At 46.7% G+C, this 24,784-nt stretch overlaps 1 protein-coding gene and 1 pseudogene across 2 annotated transcripts in view; one reads left to right on the plus strand and one right to left on the minus strand.

Annotated features, from left to right (window-relative positions):
* LOC306966787 (protein NLRC3-like) overlaps window positions 1-24,784 on the minus strand; it is a gene marked incomplete at its 3' end in the record, with an annotated part of 170,653 nt that overhangs the window by 114,067 nt on the left and 31,802 nt on the right. The gene's annotated exons all lie outside the window — the stretch shown is intronic.
* LOC306966666 (NLR family CARD domain-containing protein 3-like) lies at window positions 562-23,364 on the plus strand (annotated as a pseudogene). Its single transcript has 10 exons — window positions 562-692; window positions 4,375-4,414; window positions 4,510-4,532; window positions 4,665-4,702; window positions 5,020-6,808; window positions 6,877-7,279; window positions 7,375-7,421; window positions 7,653-8,166; window positions 22,675-22,818; window positions 23,301-23,364. The product of its transcript is annotated as an NLR family CARD domain-containing protein 3-like (transcript).

Consider the following 24,784-nt stretch of genomic DNA (forward strand, 5'->3'; position numbering starts at 1 on the left):
CAAACTTACTCGAAGCTGGATGACAGCGGCGTATCGGCGCCTTCTTCCTCCGCTTCCGCCCCGATGTCCACCGCAGTGTCACCCTCTTCGATAAACCTCCGGGGTTTGGGCACACGACAGCTCCTCCTCGACATCGCTGCACCTCTCTCCTACTCGCTCCAACTCTTGAAACACTCCAAATACTCCAAACACTCGCCGACAACAAAACTCTCGGTCGAAATCTCCACTACTCTGCACAGAATGCTAGTCGCGCAGCGTATATCCGTCTGATTTCTTGCCTGTGATTGGACGACGTGTGTCACGCGAAGGAAGCTTCCTACCGTAATGGCAACAACACTGAGAAACAGCGCAAGGGGTTGGCTCTCCAACACAGTTAAAAAAAATTCTAGGGCGTGTTTACTTTTGCAGTTGTGGGGAAAAGAACAGCGCATGCGCAGCTGTGTCGGCGCCGACACACCGCCCTAGCAGTGTTAAAGACAGTAAGGATCATTTGGATCTGTTTTTAACGCCCTGTTTGTTCTGCTCAAATGAACTCTTCTTCTGATTCTCAGCAGCTACAACATGGACCCACCTGGACCTGGCCCCGGGTCTACACCCAGACCTGAACCTGCTCCCAGCTCTGTGTCTCTGAATAGTGACGACTCTAAAGACCTTCCTCCTGTCTTTAAACAGCGTCCCCCTGAAGACCAGAGGTAAGACATATCGATGACATATTGACCAAAATGTGTAGAGGCAGGTATTTGAAGCTGCTGGCGCCTCTGGAGTCTCCCGAACATCAAGGGGTAGGACCCTCCAGAGGCTGCAGTTGTGCATAAACCTTCTATCCGGCCTCCCCTAAACTGTTCATTGAAGCTGAAGCAGAAACGGCTGCAGTGGCTCAGAAATACATGAAGACTCATTTTCAAACAGTCTTGTTCACTGATGAGGCCGTGTAGCCCTGGATGGTCAGATGGATGGAGTAGTGGGTGGTTGGTGAATGGCCACAATGTCCCAACAAGGCTGTGACGTCAGTAAGGAGGGGGCGGAGTCATGTTTTGGGCCAGAATCATGGGGAGAGAGCTGGTTGGCCCTTTAAGGATCCCAGAAGGAGTGAATATGACCTTTCTGACTGACCACCTTCTTCCATGCTACAAAAAAAAGAGCCGTGTTTTCCCGAACAAAATCCTCTTCATCATGACAACGCACCATGTCCTGCTGTAAAGAAAAAAAAAGAAAAAGAGAGATACCGGCTAGATATAGTCGGGCTCACCTCCACGCACAGTTTGGGTTCCGGATCCCAACTCCTGGAGCGAGGCTGGACTCCATTTTTCTGGAGTTGCCCGCGGGGAGAGGCGGCGGGCTGAGGTGGGTTTGCTCATATCCCCCCAGCTCAGCTGTCACGTGTTGGAGTTCACCCCGGTGGACGAGAGGGTCGCGTCCCTACGCCTCCTGGTCGGGGACAGGTCTCTCACCGTTGTCTCGGCCTACGGGCCCAACATCGGTGCAGAGAACCCGGCCTTCTTGGAGTCCCTGGGAGGGGTACTAGATGGTGCTCCGACTGGGGAGTCCATTGTTCTGCTGGGGGACTTCAACGCCCACGTGTCACGACAGAGAGACCTGGACGGGAGTGATTGGGAAGAACGGCCTCCCCGATCTGAACCCGAGTGGTGTTCTGTTATTGGACTTCTGTGCTAGTCGCAGTTCGTCCATAATGAACACCATGTTCGAGCACAAGGGTGTCCATAAGTGCACGTGGCACCAGGACACCCTAGGCAGGAGGTCAATGATCGACTTTGTAGTTGTGTCGTCTGACCTCCGGCCGCGCGGACACTCGGGTGAAGAGAGGGGCTGAGCTGTCAACTGATCACCACCTGGTGGTGAGCTGGATCCGCTGGCAGGGGAGGAAGCCGGTCAGACCTGGCATGCCCAAGCGTGTTGTGAGGGTCTGCTGGGAACGTCTGGCGGATCCCTCCGTCAGTGGGGTCTTCAACTCCCACCGCCGGAAGAGCTTCACCTAGATTCCGAGGGAGGCTGGGGACATGTGGATGAGTGGACCCTGTTCTCCTCCTCCATTGTCGATGCGGCTGCTCGTAGTTGTGGCCGTAAGGTCTCTGGTGCCTGTCGCGGCGGCAATCCCCGAACCCGGTGGTGGTGCCCGGAAGTAAGGGATGCCGTCAAGCTGAAGGAGTCCTACCTGGCCTTGTTGGCTTGTGGGACTCCTGAGGCAGCTGAGAGGTACCGGCAGGCTAAGCGTGCTGCAGCTCGTGCGGTCGCAGAGGCAAAAACTCGGGTCTGGGAGGAGTTCGAAGAAGCCATGGAGGACGACTATCGGTCGGCCTCGAGGAGATTCTGGCAAACCCCTCAGGAGGGGGAAGCAGTGCTTCACCGACACTGTTTACAGTGCGGGTGGGGGGCTGCTGACCTCGACTGGGGATGTCGTCGGGCGGTGGAAGGAGTACTTCGAGGATCTCCTCAATCCCACCGTCACGTCTTCCAATGGGGAAGCAGAGGCTGGGGGACTCGGAGGTGGGCTCGTCCATCGTCCAAGCTGAAGTCACCGAGGTGGTGAGAAAGCTCCTCGGTGGCTCCGGGGGTGGATGAGATTCGCCCTGAGTACCTTAAGTCTCTGGATGTTGTAGGACTGTCGTGGCTGACACGTCTCTGCAACATCGCGTGGCGGTCGGGGACAGTGCCCCTGGATTGGCAGACCAGGGTGGTGGTCCCTCTCTTTAAGAAGGGGGATCGGAGGGTGTGTTCCAATTACAGAGGGATCACCCTCCTTAGCCTCCCCGGTAAGGTCTACTCCAGGGTGCTGGAGAGGGGGATCCGGCCGATAGTCGAACCTTGGATCCAGGAGGAACAATGCGGTTTTCGTCCTGGTCGTGGCACACTGGACCAGCTCTATACCCTTCATCGGGTCCACATGTGTTTTGTGGATCTGGAGAAAGCGTTCGACCACGTCCCTCGTGGTGCCCTGTGGGGGGTGCTCCGGGAGTATGGGGTCAGACGGATCGGTCTGTCGTGGTGAAGAGGGAGCTGAGTCGGGGCAAAGCTCTAGATTTACCGATCAATCTACGTTCCCACCCTCACCTATGGTCATGAGTTTGGGTCATGACCGAAAGGACAAGATCGCGAATACAAGCGGCCGAAATGAGTTTCCTTCGCAGGGTGGCTGGGCGCACCCTTCGAGATCGGGTGAGGAGCTCAGTTACCCGAGAGGAGCTCGGAGTAGAGTCGCTGCTCCTCCACGTCGAAAGGAGCAGCTGAGGTGGCTCGGGCATCTGTTCCGGATGCCTCCTGGTCGCCTCCCGCGGGAGGTGTTCCAGGCATGTCCTAGTGGGACAAGGCCTCATGGAAGACCCAGGACACGGTGGTGGGACTATGTCTCCGAGCTGGCCTGGTGTCGCCTCAGGGTCCCCCCAGAACAGCTGGAGGAGGTCGGGGTCCCACCAGAACAGCTGGAGGAGGTGTGCGTGGATCGGGAAGTTTGAGCGTCTCTGCTGAGACTGCTGCCCCCGCGACCCGGCCCCGGATAAAGCGGAAGAAAATGAATGAATGGAAGTAAGAGGTAAAGCAGGATAATGCACAGATTTGTAGCCAATATATTCAAATAGAAATTACAGTAAGTTCACACAATACAACAATTCACATTTAGAAAAGCCCAGTATTTTCACTATAAAATTATTGTTAGAGAAAAAACAATGGTGTTGAGGATAGATGAAAAACAGGCAACAGTCTGGATGTCTTATACAGGAGAAGTTTATTTACCATCGGTGCGGGACCCGGAGACATGAACTCGAGACATTGCGCTAGTCCTACCATTCAAGTCTGTCTATGCTTCCACATAAGAGGGATAAATCCCCTCTCCGAGCGTCAAGAGTACGCAAGAGTCTGAGCACCACAGTCAAGGCTATGACAGAGATAGTACAACTGTACAGCCTGACCCAGTCTGATTAATAGCGATTTAATGTTATCCTCTAACAATGATGAATCATAATAATCAATTAAAACCATGTGATTGGTATGGGCCGATAAAAAAATGTGTGATTGGTGTTCAAAAAAGCACATGGGAAAAAAAGTGGTGTCTTTGTGATTACTGCTCATTTGGTCCTTTTCTTCAGTGCAAATATGAAGCATAATGAAACTCCCAGACCTGTCTTCAGAGAACCTCCTCCTGAAGACCAGAGGTAAGGCATGTTCTCAGAACATCACTCGGGTCCTTTAGTCCTGGTTCAGAGTCAGACCTGGTTTAGACCTGGTTTAGTCCTGGTGTGAGCTGTAGATGGTGAGTCCTCAGCAGGTCTGTGGAGGAGCTTCTTGTGAGTCTAAATGAGTCCAAAGGCGGCTGCAGTGGTCTCTGCTCAGTCTCTAATGTTTCTGTTTGTTGGTTCACAGGGAGCCAGGCCCGAAGGAGCAGCTGGACGCCATATTCACGGTGAGTAGCCACGACTGCAGCATGTGTGGGGTTCTCTGTGGGGCTCCTCAGGTCCTCTCTTTGACTGAAACTCTTTAAATCTGATTCTATTCCAGCGTCTGGAGGAGGACATCCTGACGTTTGTCAAAGAGCAGCTGCAGAGGCTCCACAGGCTCCTGGTCTCAGAGTACCCAGAGAGTAGCTCAGAGAGTGAGGAGGAGCAGAGCAGCAGAGAGGCTGTGCTGAACATCACCCTGGACTTCCTGAGGAGGATGAAGCAGAAGCAGCTGGCCGAGCTTCTGAACTCCAGTAAGAACTCTGTCTACAGTCCATCAGAGGAGCAGCTCACACCTGGATCTGACCTGTTTCACTTCATAATGAACAGAGTCATTTCAGCTCAGACTTTGGTCACAGAGGATTATTAGTTCTGACCCACAGCTCATGGCACAAAGAAATACCACAGTTTAACAGTCATTCTTTTACTGATTATCAGCCCCTAAAAGGAACACTATACTGCCCTCGAGTGATCTGTGAATACCTTAACATTTAGTAGTGAAAACATGTTCTCCAACAAAGACATGAATGACTTATTTGGTGTATTTATTGTTGTCTCTGTCTTTATTCAGGGAGTTTTGTTGGAGTTTGCAGAGATAAACTGAAGACTCATCTGCAGCAGAGGTTCAGCCTTGTGTTTGAGGGCGTGGCTAAAGCAGGAAACTCCGCCCCCCTGCCCCAGATCTACACAGAGCTCTACATCACAGAGGGAGGGGCCTCAGAGGTCAACCAGGAACATGAGGTCAGACACATCGAGACGGCGTCCAGGAAACCAGCCGCTACAGAGACCAGCATCACATGTGAAGACCTGTTTAAAGGCCCCGCCCACAGACAGCAGCCAATCAGAGCCGAGCTGACAGAGGAGGGACCAATCAGGACGGTGCTGACGAAGGGCGTGGCCGGCGTGGGGAAAACAGTGCTGACTCAGAAGTTGAGTCTGGACTGGGCTGAAGGCAGAGCCCACCAGGACGTCCAGCTGCTGTTCCCCTTCACTTTCAGAGAGCTCAATGTGCTCAGAGACACAGAGTACAGCCTGGTGGAGCTGCTGCACCACTTCTTCAGTCAAACCAAAGATCTCTGCAGCTTTAAGCAGCTCCAGGTGCTCTTCATCTTTGACGGTCTGGACGAGTGCAGACTTCCTCTGGACTTCAGCCGGACCCGGGTCCTGACGGAGCCCACAGAGAGCGCCTCAGTGGAGGAGCTGCTGGTGAACCTCATCAGGGGGAGCCTGCTTCCCTCCGCTCGCCTCTGGATAACCACACGCCCCGCGGCGGCCAATCAGATCCCTGCTGAGTGCGTCTCCATGGTGACAGAGGTGCGAGGGTTCAGCAACCCACAGAAGGAGCAGTACTTCAGGAAGAGGTTCAGAGACGAGCAGCAGGCCACAGACATCATCTCCCACATCAAGAGCATCCACAGCCTGTACATCATGTGCCACATCCCAGTCTTCTGCTGGATTCTCTCCACAGTCCTGCTCCATCTGATGGAGACCAGAGGGAGAGGAGAGCTGCCCCGCACCCTCACCCAGATGTACATCCACCTCCTGGTGGTCCAGGCCAAAGTCAAGAACATCAAGTATCATGAGGGATCTGGGACAGACCTTCACTGGACTCCAGAGACCTGGGAGATGGTGCGGTCTCTGGGAAAACTGGCCTTTGAGCAGCTGCAGAAAGGAAACCTGATCTTCTACGAGAGTGACCTGAGCGAGTGTGGGCTGGACGCTGCAGCCGCCTCAGTGTACTCCGGAGTCTTCACACAGGTCTTTAGAGAGGAGCCAGGCCTGTACCAGGACAAGGTCTACTGCTTCATCCATCTGACTGTGCAGGAGTTTCTGGCTGCTCTTCAAGTCCACGAGACCTTCTTCATCTCTGGGGAGAACCTGCTGTCCACACCACACTCCTCTGAGAGCCCTGAGACCTTCTACCGCTCTGCTGTGGACCGGGCCTTACAGAGTCCAAACGGACACCTGGACCTGTTCCTGCGCTTCCTCCTGGGGCTGTCTCTGCCGACCAATCAGAGCCTGCTGCCAGGTCAGCTGACTCACACAGGAAGTGACTCGACCAATCAGGAGACAGTAAAGTACATCAAAGAGAAGCTGAATGAAGAGGGTCTGTCTGCAGAGAGGAGCCTGAACCTGCTCCACTGTCTGAACGAACTGAACGACCACAGTCTGATGGAGGAGATACAGAGGATCATGAGAGAAGGAAGTCTCTCCTTGTTAAGTTCTCCTGCTCAGTGGTCTGCTCTGTCCTTCCTCTTACTGTCCTCAGACCTGGAGGAGTTTGACCTCAGGAAATACCGGCGCTCAGAGACAGTTCTCCTGAAGCTGCTGCCGGTCGTCAAAGCCTCCACCAAAGCCATGTGAGTCCAGACTGTATTTAAACACTTGTGTCTTGGCTCTCGTCTCTAATCGTCCTCTCTGTCCTCAGTCTGAGCGGCTGTGGCCTGTCTCCTCTCAGCTGTGCTCCTCTGGCCTCAGTCCTCAGCTCCTCCAGTCTGACTCACCTGGATCTCAGTAACAACGACCTCCAGGACTCAGGAGTGGAGCTGCTGTGTTCTGGACTGAAGAGCGCCCCCTGCAGACTGCACACCCTCAGGTGAGACACTCCCATGATGCACTCTGTCTCTGTGTCCTCATTAGAGGCTAATGCTGTGTGTCTTTAGTCTGTCTGGATGTCTGGTCTCAGAGAGGGGCGGAGCTTCTCTGGCCTCAGCTCTGAGCTCCGCCCCCTCCCACCTGAGAGAGTTAGACCTGAGCTACAACCATCCAGGACCCTCCACCGAGCTCCTGACCGCTCTACGGGCCCCTCAGGGGCCCCTGCTCTCTCTCAGGTGAGGCCCCCTGGACTCTCTCAGGGTCTTGCCTCTGGTCCATGGTTGGTCCAGGTCTGGTCTGGTCTACAGTAAACTGGACTTGTGTGTTTCAGGCTGGATCCTGCTGGAGAACAGTGGATGGTCCCAGGTCTGAGGAAATGTGAGTCTGTGTTTTATTCATTTCATGGAAATAACTTGAACTTCATCAGGTTTACATTATCTGTTTTTAGAGGAAATATCTGCAAAGTGATAGATTTAATTTACAAATTATGCACCAAATCCATGCTCTTCTGAATATATGTGTCAGACTTATTACAGCTTATTACACATGAAAGAACTCTTCAGACACAGGAACAGGAAGTGATGTCATGAGTTGTGTTTGTTTCCTCAGATTCCTGTGAGTTTTCTCTGGATCCAAACACAGCTCAGAGGAACCTCCTTCTGTCTGAGGACAAACGGACTGTGACCAGAGCGAGCGAGGAGCAGCAGTATCCAGATCATGAGGACAGGTTCATGGACCAGCCTCAGGTCCTGAGCTCCACTGGCCTGAGGGGGCGCTGTTACTGGGAGGTGCAGTGGAGCGGGTTGTGGGGGTTTGATATAGCAGTGAGTTACAGAGGAATCAGACGGAGAGGAGACAGAGAGGAGAGTAAGTTTGGAGACAATGATCAGTCCTGGAGGCTGAGGATATTTGGTGAACATTACTCTGTCTGTCACAACAAGAGAGGATCACCCCTCTTCAACTCTTCCTCCTCTCCCTCTGGCTCAAATGTAGTGGGCGTGATCCTGGACTCTGAGGCTGGAGCTCTGTCCTTCTATGAGGTCGGCTCTGGTGGAAAACTGCTCCACATTCACACCTTCACCTCCTCCTTCACTGAGCCTCTGTTTCCTGGGTTTAGGCTGAGGTTTGAAGGCGACTCTGTGTCTGTGTTAGATCTGAGGAGAGCGCCCCCTGGTGGACCTCTGTGACTGAACTCTTTTATGACACACATTTGATTGACAGCTGTAAGGACCAATCACAGCTGGCTCCGCCTGTAATCACTGATTCACTGTTGAAATAAAACACGTCTTTATTAAATCATCACTTGTGTGTTTGAGGCTCTGACAGATACAGGTGGAGCCGTCGCCCTGTTACCGTGAGGTCGACGGTTCACATCTCAGTCTCACCCGCACTTACTCTGTCAATGAGCAAAACTAAGCACAGGAGACAAAAACTATGAATTTCTGAATCATTGTGTTAAAAAGTAAACAGGCGAGTGAGACGAGATCAGAGGTGGGTGATTCACAAGAAACAACTCAAACTTATTCTGCTAAACTTCATCCTATTGTACATTAGACTTTCTGTAAATATTTAGCCTCATCAAACCAAGGACTAAACCACATGTAAACCAGGCCAAAAACAGGTCTACGGCTGAAATAAACAAGACAAAGGCACCAGAGGAGGAGTCGGGACCAAGAGCTCAGTGATCCTCAAACACCTCTGGCTCCGACAGCTGAGGGACAGAGGCTGATCAGGCACCTGTCTGTGTCCAGACTTTATGAATAAAAACACTTTTACCATCGCACAGAAATCTCCTCTGCACTTCTCTGAGACGGAGTCAGAGGCAAAGGAAGCCGTGCACTTCATTAACAAGACTTTATTTCATCCACTTTGCAAACACAGTTTAACGTGAAGTCCCATTTAAACGGGCAGATAGACGCGCTGTCCACCGGCCTGACCCGCGAGGAGTCCTAATGATACAGCCAAACCTCTGCACAGACTTACAAACACCAGGCACGTGGTCTGGAGTTTAGAAATAGTAAGGTCCATATTCACCTTTTAGTGGACGAACATGTTTCACTTATGTCTTATACACAGAAATAAATATCAGAAAAAAGGTTAAATTATTGTGGAAAAAGTATTTGTTACACTTAAAATGAATGAGAAAAGCCTCTGTTAAACCTCTTAACTCCCGCCTGAACCGAGAGGAGCTTTTTCCTCACGTCATTTTTTTGTTGGGTATTCAACTAATTTTTGCAATTTTTTTGTCATTTTTTTCTCACATTTTTCTCACATTTTTCTCACATTTTTGTCATTTTTTTGTCAAATTTTTGTCTGTTTTTGTTGCTTCTACTTCAGACTTCATTTGATCAATAACTGCGTTTCCATCACTGGACTAAAATGCGCATTTTGAAGTTGCGCATAATTTACGAGTGATGGAAACACCAAATTTCGCATTTAAACTCTTAATTCGCATAAAAAGTTTATCCGCTCGCTTGAGGTGGTTTTTGATTTGTGCGCATAACTGTTGATGCGTATTTTGCGAGATGGAAACGCAGTTTGTCAAATAAATGTCATGAAGCGAATAAACAGACGCTGGTGCTAGCGTCGTTTCCATGGTAACATGGCTGCTTATGCTGGGTTTAACGCGCCTTAATGGGATTCTTAACAAAACGCATCAGTTCGTGACATGACACGATTCACCCTCTGTTCGTGGAGTTCGCAGCGGAGCGTGTCCTTTCGTGATGAGTCGTGGCGCTTCGTAATTCAGCGTGAGGGCATTCGTAGAGCATTCGTACAGCATTCGTTGAGCAGAATCACTGTTTTCACGCACAAAATTGATGGAAACACACGCTACGCCGAAAAGTACATTTTTGGACCTGCAGCAGCAAAAGGAAAGTCACACACACTCGGCCAGTCCGCGCTCCAGGCCCGGGACAGCACCTGCTGCCGCCGCTCCTCAGGTGCCGGCTTTTCCTCCTCCTGCGGTCGTTCCTCCTGATGTTTGGGAGCCAGTTCCTGCCACCCCTATTGCCCCCCGCTGGAGAACCCCACTGTTATATATTTGTCACGATTTTCCCCGCGTTTGTGGGGAAAAAGGGACAGTAAGAAGTGCGCCTTTCCCGCGGTCCCTGAATGTGACTCCCTCATTGATCAAAGGTGAAACCAGAGCGTTTGTGAGCTCTTTATCAGCCTGTCCATGGGCGGACGGTGAACTCAGAGCCTACACCAGGTCAGGAGGTGGAGCACATGTCGCCTAAAGCCGACACCAAGTTCAACTGAGTTTTAAACAGGATGAAAAGCAAATAACCGTTACCTCTAACCCCCCCCTTAAAGGAACAGGCCCCCATTTTTCCATTCTCTGTCTGGTCTTTGTGGAAGAGCTCGGTCACTTCTAACTTCAACCCGTTTGGAGCCATAGGAATACACTGGGAGAGGCCAAATGCTAACAACATCTTTGGTCGTTTTGCGTGCCTGAGCGCACACACAAAGACCAGACAGGTACACATCAACTCGTCTAAGCTCAGGTAAGAGTCTCAGTGTGGAAAAATGGTGGGGAAAAATGTTGCATTGTCGCTGTGTTGTTTATCTTTTTTTTGTTGCTCTTTTGTGGCTTTTCTGTTGCTTTTTCATCACTCTTTGTTCATGTTTTTATTTTTGGTGCGTTTTTATTCTTTCGCGTCATGATTCACGGACAGACTTTGATTGAACTGGTTGCGCGCGGCGTCCACATGCTCCCCATGGCGGCGCGTGGGCGGCGCGTGGGCGGCGGTGGCAACTTTTCAGCAAACTTTGGAGTGAGACTTTGGTCGGTCCTGAGCTGGGGGGCCTTTTTCATGGCGACAGTGACTCATAATCGTATTAAATTCTAAGTCATAAACAAGTCTACGTTTTACATGACTGAGCACATCAGGAGCTGCATGATGGATCAGAGGGGGTTTGGCACCGCCCCACATGACCATCAGAACCTATTGAAAGTGTGGGAGGGCACTCTGAAGGGGGGGTTTGGAGGTCCTCCCCCAAGAATTTTTCAGATATGATTTCCTGCAATCTGGTGCACATCAATAATAATTGTAGCTGGTCTATTTACTGCTGTTGAAGAATTATATTTCTGGGCCCCTTTCAAACTGGGGCCTCTCAGCAAATGCCCAGAGGCCCCTTCATCGTTACAGCCCTGGCAAAAGGTACAATGACACAATGTCTCTGTTTCTCTGCGTCAGTCATTCCAATTATTACCAACAAAAAGTAGCACAAATATGAAAAATTGATCCCTGTATTTTGCAGTATGTTAGAGCATGTTTGACGATTAAACTTTGAATATGATTCAATGTAATAACTGCTTTTTCTCCACACATCTCTGCCTCAAACTTAAGACACATTTATTTGTCCAAGCTTTTAATTAGCTACTTTTGGGCTGCTGTGATTTCTGTGTTGTTTTGACCCCTTTTTATATTGTATGTAACTTCTGTTTTTAACTGTGTTGTGAAGCACTTTGTGGCCTTTGCCTGTGAAAGGTGCTATATAAATAAAGATTACTTACTTACTTACTTACCTCGCGCAAAAGGGGGAAATGTTAGTAAAAGAGGTTTAGCTTCAACTCGATCTCCGCTGTAACCGTTGTTTATTATTTCAACTTTTATTTCTCAAACTCGTTGCCTTATGCTGCTCACTTTGAGCTCCTCGTGGGGCAGCGGTGGCGGAGGTGACCGGGGCGGAGGAGGAGGCGCGATGAGAAGAGTGAGCTGAGTGAACAGGTGGACGATGTGAGTGTCGGGGCTCCTGTAGCCGCCTCGTCACTCACGGAACCCACGCGCCTTTTTCTCTCCCATGGCCCGGCAGAGCTGGCGCTGGGAGCGTTCGGGCGCTCTCTCTCTGCCTCCCCGGAGCCGCGCTCTAAACCCTTTCTCCGCAGGCCGCGCTCACGTCCCGCACGTCGTGCATTCGCAGTTCGTCTGCCACTCCTTTCTCCGTCCGCCCCACTCCAGCAGTGACTTTTGTTTTGCAAAATAAGCATGCACAACTTAAGTGACGCCCCTCCTCCGAAAAGGAATCTACCAAAAAATAGCCGTTCACCTCCGGGAACAGGTTCATATCGTTCACTGTAAAGACTCATTCAGAGCCAGATCGTTCACGACCGACACATCACTAGAGCCGCCGACAGACGCACAAACACACGCCAGAGGAGACGTGGACAGACACACAAACACACGCCAGAGGAGACGTGGACAGACACACAAACACACGCCAGAGGAGCCGTGGACAGACACACAAACACACGCCAGAGGAGACGTGGACAGACACACAAACACACGCCAGAGGAGCCGTGGACAGACACACAAACACACGCCAGAGGAGACGTGGACAGACACACAAACACACGCCAGAGGAGACGCCGACAGACACACAAACACACGCCAGAGGAGACGTGGACAGACACACAAACACACGCCAGAGGAGCCGTGGACAGACACACAAACACACGCCAGAGGAGCCGTGGACAGACACACAAACACACGCCAGAGGAGACGTGGACAGACACACAAACACACGCCAGAGGAGACGTGGACAGACACACAAACACACGCCAGAGGAGCCGTGGACAGACACACAAACACACGCCAGAGGAGCCGTGGACAGACACACAAACACACGCCAGAGGAGACGTGGACAGACACACAAACACACGCCAGAGGAGACGTGGACAGACACACAAACACACGCCAGAGGAGACGTGGACAGACACACAAACACACGCCAGAGGAGACGTGGACAGACACACAAACACACGCCAGAGGAGACGTGGACAGACACACAAACACACGCCAGAGGAGCCGTGGACAGACACACAGACACACAAACACACGCCAGAGGAGACGTGGACAGACACACAAACACACGCCAGAGGAGACGTGGACAGACACACAAACACACGCCAGAGGAGACGTGGACAGACACACAAACACACGCCAGAGGAGACGTGGACAGACACACAGACAAAATAAAGCGTCTGCAGCCGCTCACTGCAAAAAGTCAGGGATATGTTTTGGTTGAGCGTGTGATATGAGGAGTGTAGCGTGAAAGCGTGTGAAGGCACTCAAATGCGTGTGTCTCACGGTGAAAGAGTTGGCAGCCCTCAAGTGCTGCGTCCGAAATGAGCAGATTGGTAAGAGCTCTTACGCCAAACCGGATGTGCGTCAGCGTCCGCCATGGCAAGTTGCTTTTGAATTGGTCTGTCAGTTAGTTAGTAGTTAGGAAAAGGAGCCTTGATGCTAACTATCATAGCCACTTTAGCATAGGGACCTCTGATGCTAACTATCATAGCCACTTTAGCATAGGGACCTCTGATGCTAACTATCATGGCCACTTTAGCATAGGGACCTCTGATGCTAACTATCATAGCCACTTTAGCATAGGGACCTCTGATGCTAACTATCATAGCCACTTTAGCATAGGGACCTCTGATGCTAACTATCATGGCCACTTTAGCATAGGGACCTCTGATGCTAACTATCATAGCCACTTTAGCATAGGGACCTCTGATGCTAACTATCATAGCCACTTTAGCATAGGGACCTCTGATGCTAACTATCATAGCCACTTTAGCATAGGGACCTCTGATGCTAACTATCATAGCCACTTTAGCATAGGGACCTCTGATGCTAACTATCATGACCACTTTAGCATAGGGACCTCTGATGCTAACTATCATAGCCACTTTAGCATAGGGACCTCTGATGCTAACTATCATAGCCACTTTAGCATAGGGACCTCTGATGCTAACTATCATAGCCACTTTAGCATAGGGACCTCTGATGCTAACTATCATAGCCACTTTAGCATAGGGACCTCTGATGCTAACTATCATAGCCACTTTAGCATAGGGACCTCTGGTGCTAACTATCATAGCCACTTTAGCATAGGGACCTCTGATGCTAACTATCATAGCCACTTTAGCATAGGGACCTCTGATGCTAACTATCATGACCACTTTAGCATAGGGACCTCTGATGCTAACTATCATAGCCACTTTAGCATAGGGACCTCTGATGCTAACTATCATGGCCACTTTAGCATAGGGACCTCTGATGCTAACTATCATGGCCACTTTAGCATAGGGACCTCTGATGCTAACTATCATAGCCACTTTAGCATAGGGACCTCTGATGCTAACTATCATAGCCACTTTAGCATAGGGACCTCTGATGCTAACTATCATAGCCACTTTAGCATAGGGACCTCTGATGCTAACTATCATGACCACTTTAGCATAGGGACCTCTGATGCTAACTATCATGGCCACTTTAGCATAGGGACCTCTGGTGCCACTTTAGCATAGGGACCTCTGATGCTAACTATCATAGCCACTTTAGCATAGGGACCTCTGATGCTAACTATCATAGCCACTTTAGCATAGGGACCTCTGGTGCTAACTATCATAGCCACTTTAGCATAGGGACCTCTGGTGCTAACTATCATAGCCACTTTAGCATAGGGACCTCTGATGCTAACTATCATAGCCACTTTAGCATATGGACCTCTGATGCTAACTATCATAGCCACTTTAGCATATGGACCTCTGATGCTAACTATCATAGCCACTTTAGCATAGGGACCCGTGATGCTAACTATCATGGCCACTTTAGCATAGGGACCTCTGATACTCAGCCCCGCCCTCGAGTGATTCATGCGCAACCAGTGTTGATTGACAGGAGCACATTTAATAATAAAAATAATAATCATTAAAAAGTAAGATTCTGCACAAGCCAAACTTTATAAAAGTGACAAATCCATGTTGTCGTCCCCACAGCTCAGTCACATGTCAGTGTTAAAGAGGAAACTCAGGAAACGGATTAAATGCTTTTGTTTTGTTTTCATATAGTAGAAACTTAAGCCACATGGATCATTTGCATAATGGTCCATGTGGCTTGCATAATCATTTGGATTTTTGTTTTCTCCTTAAATGTCTTTGTTTGGACACTATGTTGTTGTTGGACACTGTACACTAGGGGGCGACATGCACTTTTGTTTGGCCTGCTCCACCAATAACTTTAAAGAAGAAAAACAGCTATTGGTGATGTCACTTCCCCCGTTTAAGGACGGACGGATTGTGCAAATGCTGCTGAAGCTCTAGTTCTCTAACTGCACAGATCTAACAGTCGACCCATGAAAGGTTCAGGAGTTTGTTGCTGGTGTTAGAGCTTAGAGGAGATGATTTGATGGTTTCAGACGCAGCCTTGGTGTCCGGACAAGTGACGGCCACAGTCAGAAACAAGCACGCGGCCCGAGCAGGGGACCGGGAGGGAGGGAGGGGTTTTGTGTCCTGTTTCCTGGTTTGTGCGCCGTCTGTGTGGACCGTGTTCCACACTGCCCAATAATAAACATCAATAAAACCTTGGACATCCGGTCGGGTTCATCAGGTTCGGGTCTGAGCTGCCAGCTTCACGCACACGTGGTCCGTCCCGGAGGACAGCTCTGCTCACCCCCGGCTCACATTAACTACGGTCCGGGGTCGGTCCTGAGCCAGTCCGGGTTTGCCCCAAGGCTGACAGACACGCAGGTCCATTTAACCTCTTAACTCCCGCCTGAACCGAGAGCATTTTCTCCAGTTCAGCTTTACCCAAAATCCTGTAGGCCAGTGTAACGCCTCATTTGAAAGCTAAGACCTACAAAACTCATCTAAATGGATCTTTTTCCTTCCAAGTCATCAGATTTTTTTCCATCATTTTTTGTGGGGTTTTCAACTCATTTCTGTAATTTTTTTGTCAAATAGTAAATTTTTTGTCACTTTTTGTCAATTTTTCATCTTTTTTTCATCATTTTTTTTTCATCATTTTTTCGTCAATTTTTTGTCCATTTTTCGTCATTTTTTTGTCCATTTTTGTGACATTTTTTTTCAGTTTTGTGTCTACGTTTTCTCACTTTTTTGTCACATCTTCATCATTGTTTTCGTCTCAGTTTTGTTGCTATTTTCACACCTTTTTTCCAGAAGTTTTTGGATTGGGGTAAAGCCAAACTGGAGAAAATGCACTCGGTTCAGGTGGGAGTTAAGGGGTTAAATATGTTTAATAGGTCTCAGCTTTCAAATGAGGCGTTGTTTGAGTAAAGCTGAAGTGGAGAAAATGCACTCGGTTAAGGCGGGGGTTAAGAGGCTAAACGCCTTTATATATGGTTTAATGTTTATGTTTTCACTTTTTATATTTATCGCCTAAAATGAGCACTTTTCATGGCACTTGTCCCTTTTCTCAAACATATTTCCACTGTCTGCAAATGCACTCACAGGCTGGGTTGAATTGCTGTCGGAATAGATTAAACTCACAATGAAAAGCTGTAAACTTCTTTGTTTACTTTTCAAATCATAAAAAAAAAAAAATCACTCTGAAAGAAAAAGTCTGTTTTTTATTTTCTCAAAGGTCCGTGAAGCCTCAATGTGAGTAATATTATTGTAGTATTTAAATCGCTGACCACAGGTCAGATGGGAGTTTTATTGACAGTCGTTTCACAGCTTTAACCCCTTAACCCCCGCCTGAACCGAGTGCATTTTCTCGGCTTTACCCAAATCTAAAAACTTCTTGACTGGAGGTTACAGTCTATAGGTCAGAGTAACACCTCACTTTAAAGCTACAAAACACATTCAGTCACTTTTTTAAGCACTTTTTCATCACATTTTTGTCCATTTTTTTTCTTTTTCATCATATTTTTGTAATTTTTGTGTTATATTTTCATCTTTTTTCACATTTTCATCCTCGTTTTCGTCTCATTTTTGTCACCAGCCTTTTCATGAAGCTTTTAGATTCGGGTAAAGCCAAACTGGAGAAAATGTGCTTGGTTCAGGTGGGGGTTAAGAGGTTCAGAAGAAAAGTCCACACGTCGTTCCTCATAAAGAAATCACAGGAGTAACAAAGGTGTTTCATGAGTTGTAACTTTGTTGTGGATGAATCTTAATCCTGAACCAAAGGGACCTGCCCAAATATATCGTGTCATTCACTCATTTCCTTTGCAAACACAGCCCTACATTAAAAGACACTTTGATTGTGCAAAAGTATAGTGATGGTCATTTAAATGTAGAGACAATGAGAGACGCAGAATGTGACGCCCTCTGCTGGAGCTCAGAGACACTACAGCTCAGCCCCAGAGCGGACAGAGGAGAGAGAGGATATATATAACTCTGTGAACACTTATATCAAGTATCAGGACGACGTGACGCAGTGAGTTTTTCTTATTATAATGTGAAATAATGACACCGTGGTTTAGTCTTTGCTTGTTCTTTGGCTCAGACCTGGTTTAGTCCGGGTTCAGTCCTGGTTTAAACCTGGTTTAGTCCTTGTTTAGACCAGACACATCCGAGGGAGTCCCTGCTTAGACCTATCTGGTTTAGTGTTGGTTCAGGCCTGGTCTAGTTTAGTCTGGATCTGAACTATTCTGTGTCCTGATATTGACCTGGAGTGAGAGTGAGTTTGATCCTTGTTGTGGAATTAAATGAAAAATTGTACAAGTAGAAGGTTGTGAAAAGACACTGTGCATCTAATGTTCAAGTGTTATTATCAAGTATTATTTCCCCTTGTTGTTGTCGGCACTATTGTGTTAGTGCCCCTGAAATGTATGTAAAAAGTAGAAATGACATGTTCTTTTTTGAATCTTGTTATGAATGTCTTTGCATTGTTTTCTTTTTTAAAGCAGAACTAAGTAAGTCTTGCCCCTAGAGGCCATAAGCGCCACTGCAGGTGTCGTACATGTTTATTTACTCATTAATTATCTTGGAATCGTATCATGCCTGAAAAACAACTGCTAGTTTGGGGCAAACTCGTGCCTCTTTGCCTCTGCCATGTCCTATGGGTACCCCCTGCCTATGGTCTCCCCGCTTGATAAAAGGGCGATGCCGGTGGACAATGGCTAGTCTAGGTTTGTCCGGTTAGCATGCATGTGCAATCCACCTCATTGTTGATTAAAAAAAGTCTGCAATTAACCACCAATGTGTCAATCCCGACCCAGTGTGTGATAATCTTCAAGGCTGCATTATGTGGTTACGGCTTTTTTGATGTTTTTAGTGTTTAATACCTAATTCCACAAGATCCACTATTGGAGCTGGATGCTAGAGCTGCTAAGAAGCTAGTTAGCTGCGGGTGCTAAGCAATCGGCTACGGCCATTGTACATGAAGTGTGAGTAATAAACTGCAAAATCAACCAGCCCGACTCAGTGTGTGATCGTTGTTAAAGGGATGCTTTATGTAGACGGTGGGTTTATTGACTTTATTCATGCATATTTCCCATTTTCACATGATCATGATCATCCGAAGTTCATCGAAGTTCATAATGCTACGATCGTAGCATTAGCTTTGGGAATGCCATGCATCATCAAGGCCTAAACACATTCCTATCGTGGATACAGCCATTTTTAATACGTTTTCTTGTCACTGCTTTTAATCCTGGGTGTTAAAATAAACACTTCTGTGTCTTTGTAAAAGTCCCAGAGTTGCTGTAGCTCCGGTTCACAACACGAGGAAGCTAATCCTCCATGACTGTTTACATTCTGCACCAGTGGTTCCGCTGTCCCCGCCATACAGACGTCTATGATCACGGATCTGAAAAACTCGTAATTTCGAGATTTAAACTCGTAATTTCAAGATTTAAACTCATAGTACGAGTTTAAAAGTCGTAATTTCGAGATTTAAACTCGTAGTTTGAGTTTAAATCTCGAAATTACGAGTTTAAATCTCGAAATTTCGAGTTTAAATCTTGAAATTACGAGTTTAAATCTCGAAATTACGAGTTTAAATCTCGAAATTTCGACTTCCTGTTGGGCTTTTATTTTTTTAACATGGCGGAAACGAGCTTCCATATCAATTTTTTTTTTTTTAACATTTTTTATTTATTTTTTGTCACATTTTTTATTTGATTTTTTTTTTGACACTTTTTCCAATGAGCCTTTACATTTGGGTATAACCAAACTGGAGAGAAAGTGCTCTGTTCAGGTTGGAGGTAAGAGGTTAAGTGGCGCTAGCCCGCAGTTAGCTTTGCCCGTTAGCCTGTTAGCTTCTTCTTCGTGATTCTATTAGTGCGTATCGGGGGCGATGAAAGACCCCCTAATCATCCCATTAACCTCTTACCACCCGCCTAAACCAAATGCATTCTGTCCTCTCTGGCTATTATATAGGCCTGTGTAACACCTCATTTGAAAGCTAAGACCCACAAAACTGATCTTTTTTCCTCGCGTTGTTGCTGTGTTGTGTCACCTTTTTTTGTGTTTTTTTTACTTTTATTTAGGTCATTTTTGTTGACTTTTTGTCACTTTTTTGTTGCGTTTACATCCTTGTTTTCTATTTTTTGTGGCTGATTGGTCCTTTTTTCCCCAAGAAGCTTTTTGATTATCAAAATTTGACTTATCAATGACATCACTGACCATCTTCCTATTTTTAGTATTTTTAAACAATTACAAAATAATACAACCAAAATAAATGACTTCAAATTTGTAAGACATCGAACACCTGAAGCTATTGCTGCGCTCAAGGGTGACTTATGTGCCCAAACTTGGGAAGAAGTGTCTGCATCTCCTGACCCTGATAAGGCATACAATGCCTTCCTATCTACTCTAATCCAACTGTATGACCAGCACTGTCCACGGAAAAAATATTATATTAAAAACAAAAACAGTCAGGATAAGCCATGGCTTACCAAGGGCATAGCTAAGGCCTGTAAAAGAAAACAACATCTCTATAGAGTACATCTAAAGAAAAGGACTAATCTAACTGAAGAAAGGTATAAAACGTATCAAAATAAGTTAACTCAAATAATAAGATTCAGTAAAAAAGCATACTATCACAATTTGTTAGAGCAGAACAAGAGTGATATCCAAGGTACCTGGAAGGTATTGAATGGCCTTATCAGGAATGAGTGAAAAAAAGGATATTGCAAATACATTTAATAGTTTTTTTGTTAGTGTTGGGCCTAAGTTAGCCAATGAAATTGTGCAACCAAACAATGCAAAAGAATTTGAAGAAAGAAATGTAAAAAATAATCCTAGCTCACTTTTCATTAAAAGTGTTAGTGAGAGCGAAATCATTGAAATTGTACATTCCTTCAAAGCTAAGAGATCAGCAGATGGATCTGACATAGATATGGTCCTTGTGAAAGAAATTATTGATTTTATTGTCACTCCTTTTATGCATATATGTAATCAGTCTTTTATAACCGGTATCTTCCCAAGTAAAATGAAAACCGCCAAAGTAATACCTATTTTTAAAAGTGGAGAAAAGCAACAGTTTACCAATTACAGACCGATCTCATTACTTTCGCAGTTTTCAAAAATATTAGAAAAGCTATTTGTCAGACGACTTGATAGCTTTGTAGACAAGCATAACCTGTTAAGTGAACATCAGTACGGTTTTAGATCCAATAGGTCCACTTCAATGGCAGTCACCGAACTAGTAGAAAAGATATCAACATCTATTGAGAACAAGGAGTATGCTGTTGGAGTATTTATTGACCTCAGCAAGGCCTTTGACACAATAGACCATTCATTGCTTTTAAATAAACTTGAAAGGTATGGTGTCAGGGGCCTAGCTCACACTTGGCTAAAAAGTTATCTAAGTGATCGAAATCAGTACGTACATATTAATAACATCAACTCAAAGGAGGAAAAAATAACCCACGGTGTTCCTCAGGGCTCCGTTTTGGGACCTAAATTATTTATCATGTACATTAATGAAATCACTGAAGTCCTCAACAAATTACAATGTATCCTATTTGCTGATGATACCAGTCTGTTCTGTTCAGGAAAAGATCTCGAGCTGCTCTTAAATACAGTAGGAACTGAGCTTAAGATACTAAAAAAATGGTTTGATATAAATAAACTTTCCATAAATCTGCATAAAACTAAATATATTGTATTTGGAAACAAGGAAGTAAATAAACCGTGTCAACTCAAAATTGGGGATGTAGAAATCGAAAGGGTGTTTGTAACAAAGTTTTTGGGAATCAATATTGATGATAAGTTAAATTGGAAAGCGCACATAAATACACTAAAGACTAAAATTTCTAAAATTATTGCCATACTATGTAAAATTAAAACCTCTGTGAATCAAAATGCATTATATATACTGTACAATTCCCTCATCCTTCCATACCTTAGCTATTGTGTGGAAATATGGGGGAATACCTTTAAAACTAACATACAACCTATCTTTTTATTGCAAAAGAGAGCAGTTAGAGTGATCAGCCATGCAGAATACTTGGCTCCAACAAATCCCCTTTTTATCAGACTAAATATCCTAAAATTGCATGATCTTGTTGATGTTTACACAGCAGTTGTGATGTACAAAGCTCACAGTCTCATGCTCCCTCAGAGTCTACAGGAGATGTTTCAAACTAGAGAATCTAGATACAACCTTAGAGGAACTGATCTGCTACAGAAACCTCTGGCGCACAGTAATACTAAGAGGAGGTGTTTATCAGTTAAAGGCGTTGATCTATGGAACGGTTTATCTGTTCAACTTAAGGGCTCCAAAACTATTAAAGCATTTAAGAAAATGTATAAGTCAAACATGATAGAGACGTATAGAACACTTGAATGAAGACCATTAGAAGAGAAGTCGATCGTGGATACATAGCATAATTTTTGTTTGTTGAAGTTTAAGTTTTGTGCTAAAGCGTTACCATCGTTGGTATTAAAGAAAGTGTATAATGTGTCATCTTGGGACACAGAGTCACAGTTGTAAAAGGGTTTAGGCAGAATAAGTCTTGGCTTCAGCCTAAACCCCTTCGGTCAGGCATCATTTAGATTAAAATCTTAATGTATGTGTTTTCTTATTGTATAATGTCTAAGATCTTTGGAAAACATGTGACATGTGATTTAAATGTTCATAATGACCGAAGAAAATAAATTAACTAAATTAAAAAAAAACAAAAAAAAACTAATTAGGGTAAAGCCAAACTGGAGAAAATGGGATCCGTTCAAGTGGAAGTTAAGAGGTTAACACTTGTATTAAACCGGGAGGGACTACGGAGAGGATTTATTAAGGTAAACAAGTTACTTAAAACTGCTTTAAACAGAAATTATGGTTAAATATTCCCATAATGACAGAATTGACCTTACAGAGAAACTCGACTGTCACAAATAGGGGTGAGCGATATCAGACATTTGCTAAAACGTACTTGCAGACATATTCATTGAGATGGCTTTGATGTTTTAAAGAGAATTGTCTTGAATATACGACGAACGAAAAATCACTGAATAATAAAGTAGTAACATTTTTGGCAGTAGTTTTTGCATCTTGTTTGCTGTTTTTTGAAGATGTCCTTGATATTGTCAATTTACAAACTGTATCTTCCAAACAATAGTTTCTTTCTTCTGCAGGCGACATAATTCCCTCCTAAATCTCAAACCCAAACATGTCCATAAAGTCCGCCCTGACCCTGTTATTTCATCTAAAATCACCTGACAGACGTGTGGAGGACGAGGAGCCGCTCTGAGCGACTCAGTGGCTTTAGTAAAGTCCAGATGTTGGTGATGTTTGAGGAACAGTTTGAGTCTAGTGTTGCAGCTCTGTGAGGACACTCCTGATGTTTTATTGGTCTAAACAAAAAACACTGGATTTGTTGGATCTGTTTCTAACGCCCTGTTTGTTCTGATCTAATGAACTCTTCTTCTGATTCTCAGCAGCTTCATCATGGACCCACCTGGACCTGGACCCGGGTCTAAACCCAGACCTAAACCTGCTCCCAGCTCTGTGTCTCTGAAAAGTAACGACTCTAAAGGCTTGATTCCACCTGACTTTAGAGAACATCCTCCTGAAGACCAGAGGTCAGTCCACTGGCCTCCTATTGAATGGCCAGAATCAGGAAATTCATCAATAGGGGTTATGCGCTAACGACTTCCGCATTCCATAAGTGAGTAAACCACTTCCGGTCACCGTGTTATTTAATAGGAGCAAGAACTTTTTAGCAGCTGAAAACACTGTCACTTGTTTTACACATTGGAAAACGGGTCAAAATAGCTCCACTACGTAGAGCTACACATTCTTAGCTGCTCAAACGAGAGATTCCAGGAGTAAAAGTGGCGTATTTATTGAATGCTAACGCTTGTGGACCCGTAGCTATCATTAAGCTAGCTTTAGCCGCCTCACCCGACGCACTTTATTTAAATTCATGTACTGCCCACGGACGTGTATTTGCATCGTCTGTGATCACAAACAATAGACAAGAGCCAGTTTTATTAAAGTATATTCAACAGAAGGCTTGGAACTGACGCGTTATTGATGTAACCGGACTTTTACGATGATGTAGTTCTTCTGTAGATACAGCCTCCGTGGTGGAGCTGCCTGTGCGTCAGGAGCATCTCTACCCATAAACTGACTACGAAAGGCACATGCCTCTAATCAGAGAGAAAAGATACGCGCATATGGGTCAGCAATGGGTGTAATTTGTCAGGCCATGGTCATGTGAAGATCTTTTCACTGTGAAATCTTCCACAAAGGTTTTACTTTAGGATCGTAAAGAGGAGGCGAGCAGCGCCTTTACGAAACACTTTTGGTTTCGTATTGATCGGTCAAATATTTGCGGAGGTTTTCAAAATTTCGGATTGCAACTGAGCAGCATCCGTGTAATGGAGTTTATTTACGTGCGCCTTTACCAGTTCAGGGTAAACACGCGATGTCTGGCACTTTATAGATCATGGCACAAAATTAAGACGTAGAAGATTTCTTACCGGGCGGTCGCCATGAGCGCGGAGCTCTTTTACGCACCACGAGATGTGAAGCTTCACGTACCAAGTCCCGAAGAGCAGCTCCAACCAGGTAAAAGACACCAGCCTCCGACTGTCCACACAGGTGTGTTACAGTCCAGAGCACCTGCTCCTCCCACAGGCGTGTTACAGTCCAGAGCACCTGCTCCTCCCACAGACGTGTTACAGTCCAGAGCACCTGCTCCTCCCACAGGCGTGTTAAAGTCCAGAGCACCTGCTCCTCCCACAGACGTGTTACAGTCCAGAGCACCTGCTCCTCCCACAGACGTGTTACAGTCCAGAGCACCTGCTCCTCCCACAGACGTGTTACAGTCCAGAGCACCTGCTCCTCCCACAGACGTGTTACAGTCCAGAGCACCTGCTCCTCCCACAGACGTGTTACAGTCCAGAGCACCTGCTCCTCCCACAGGCGTGTTACAGTCCAGAGCACCTGCTCCTCCCACAGACGTGTTACAGTCCAGAGCACCTGCTCCTCCCACAGACGTGTTAAAGTCCAGAGCACCTGCTCCTCCCACAGGCGTGTTACAGTCCAGAGCACCTGCTCCTCCCACAGGCGTGTTACAGTCCAGAGCACCTGCTCCTCCCACAGACGTGTTACAGTCCAGAGCACCTGCTCCTCCCACAGACGTGTTACAGTCCAGAGCACCTGCTCCTCCCACAGGCGTGTTAAAGTCCAGAGCACCTGCTCCTCCCACAGACGTGTTACAGTCCAGAGCACCTGCTCCTCCCACAGACGTGTTACAGTCCAGAGCACCTGCTCCTCCCACAGGCGTGTTAAAGTCCAGAGCACCTGCTCCTCCCACAGGCGTGTTAAAGTCCAGAGCACCTGCTCCTCCCACAGACGTGTTACAGTCCAGAGCACCTGCTCCTCCCACAGGTGTGTTACAGTCCAGAGCACCTGCTCCTCCCACAGGTGTGTTACAGTCCAGAGCACCTGCTCCTCCCACAGACGTGTTACAGTCCAGAGCACCTGCTCCTCCCACAGGCGTGTTACAGTCCAGAGCACCTGCTCCTCCCACAGGCGTGT

The sequence above is a fragment of the Gobius niger genome (genome assembly GCF_951799975.1).
Source record: "Gobius niger genome assembly, chromosome: 8".
In the NCBI taxonomy this organism is placed as follows: Eukaryota; Metazoa; Chordata; class Actinopteri; order Gobiiformes; family Gobiidae; genus Gobius; species Gobius niger.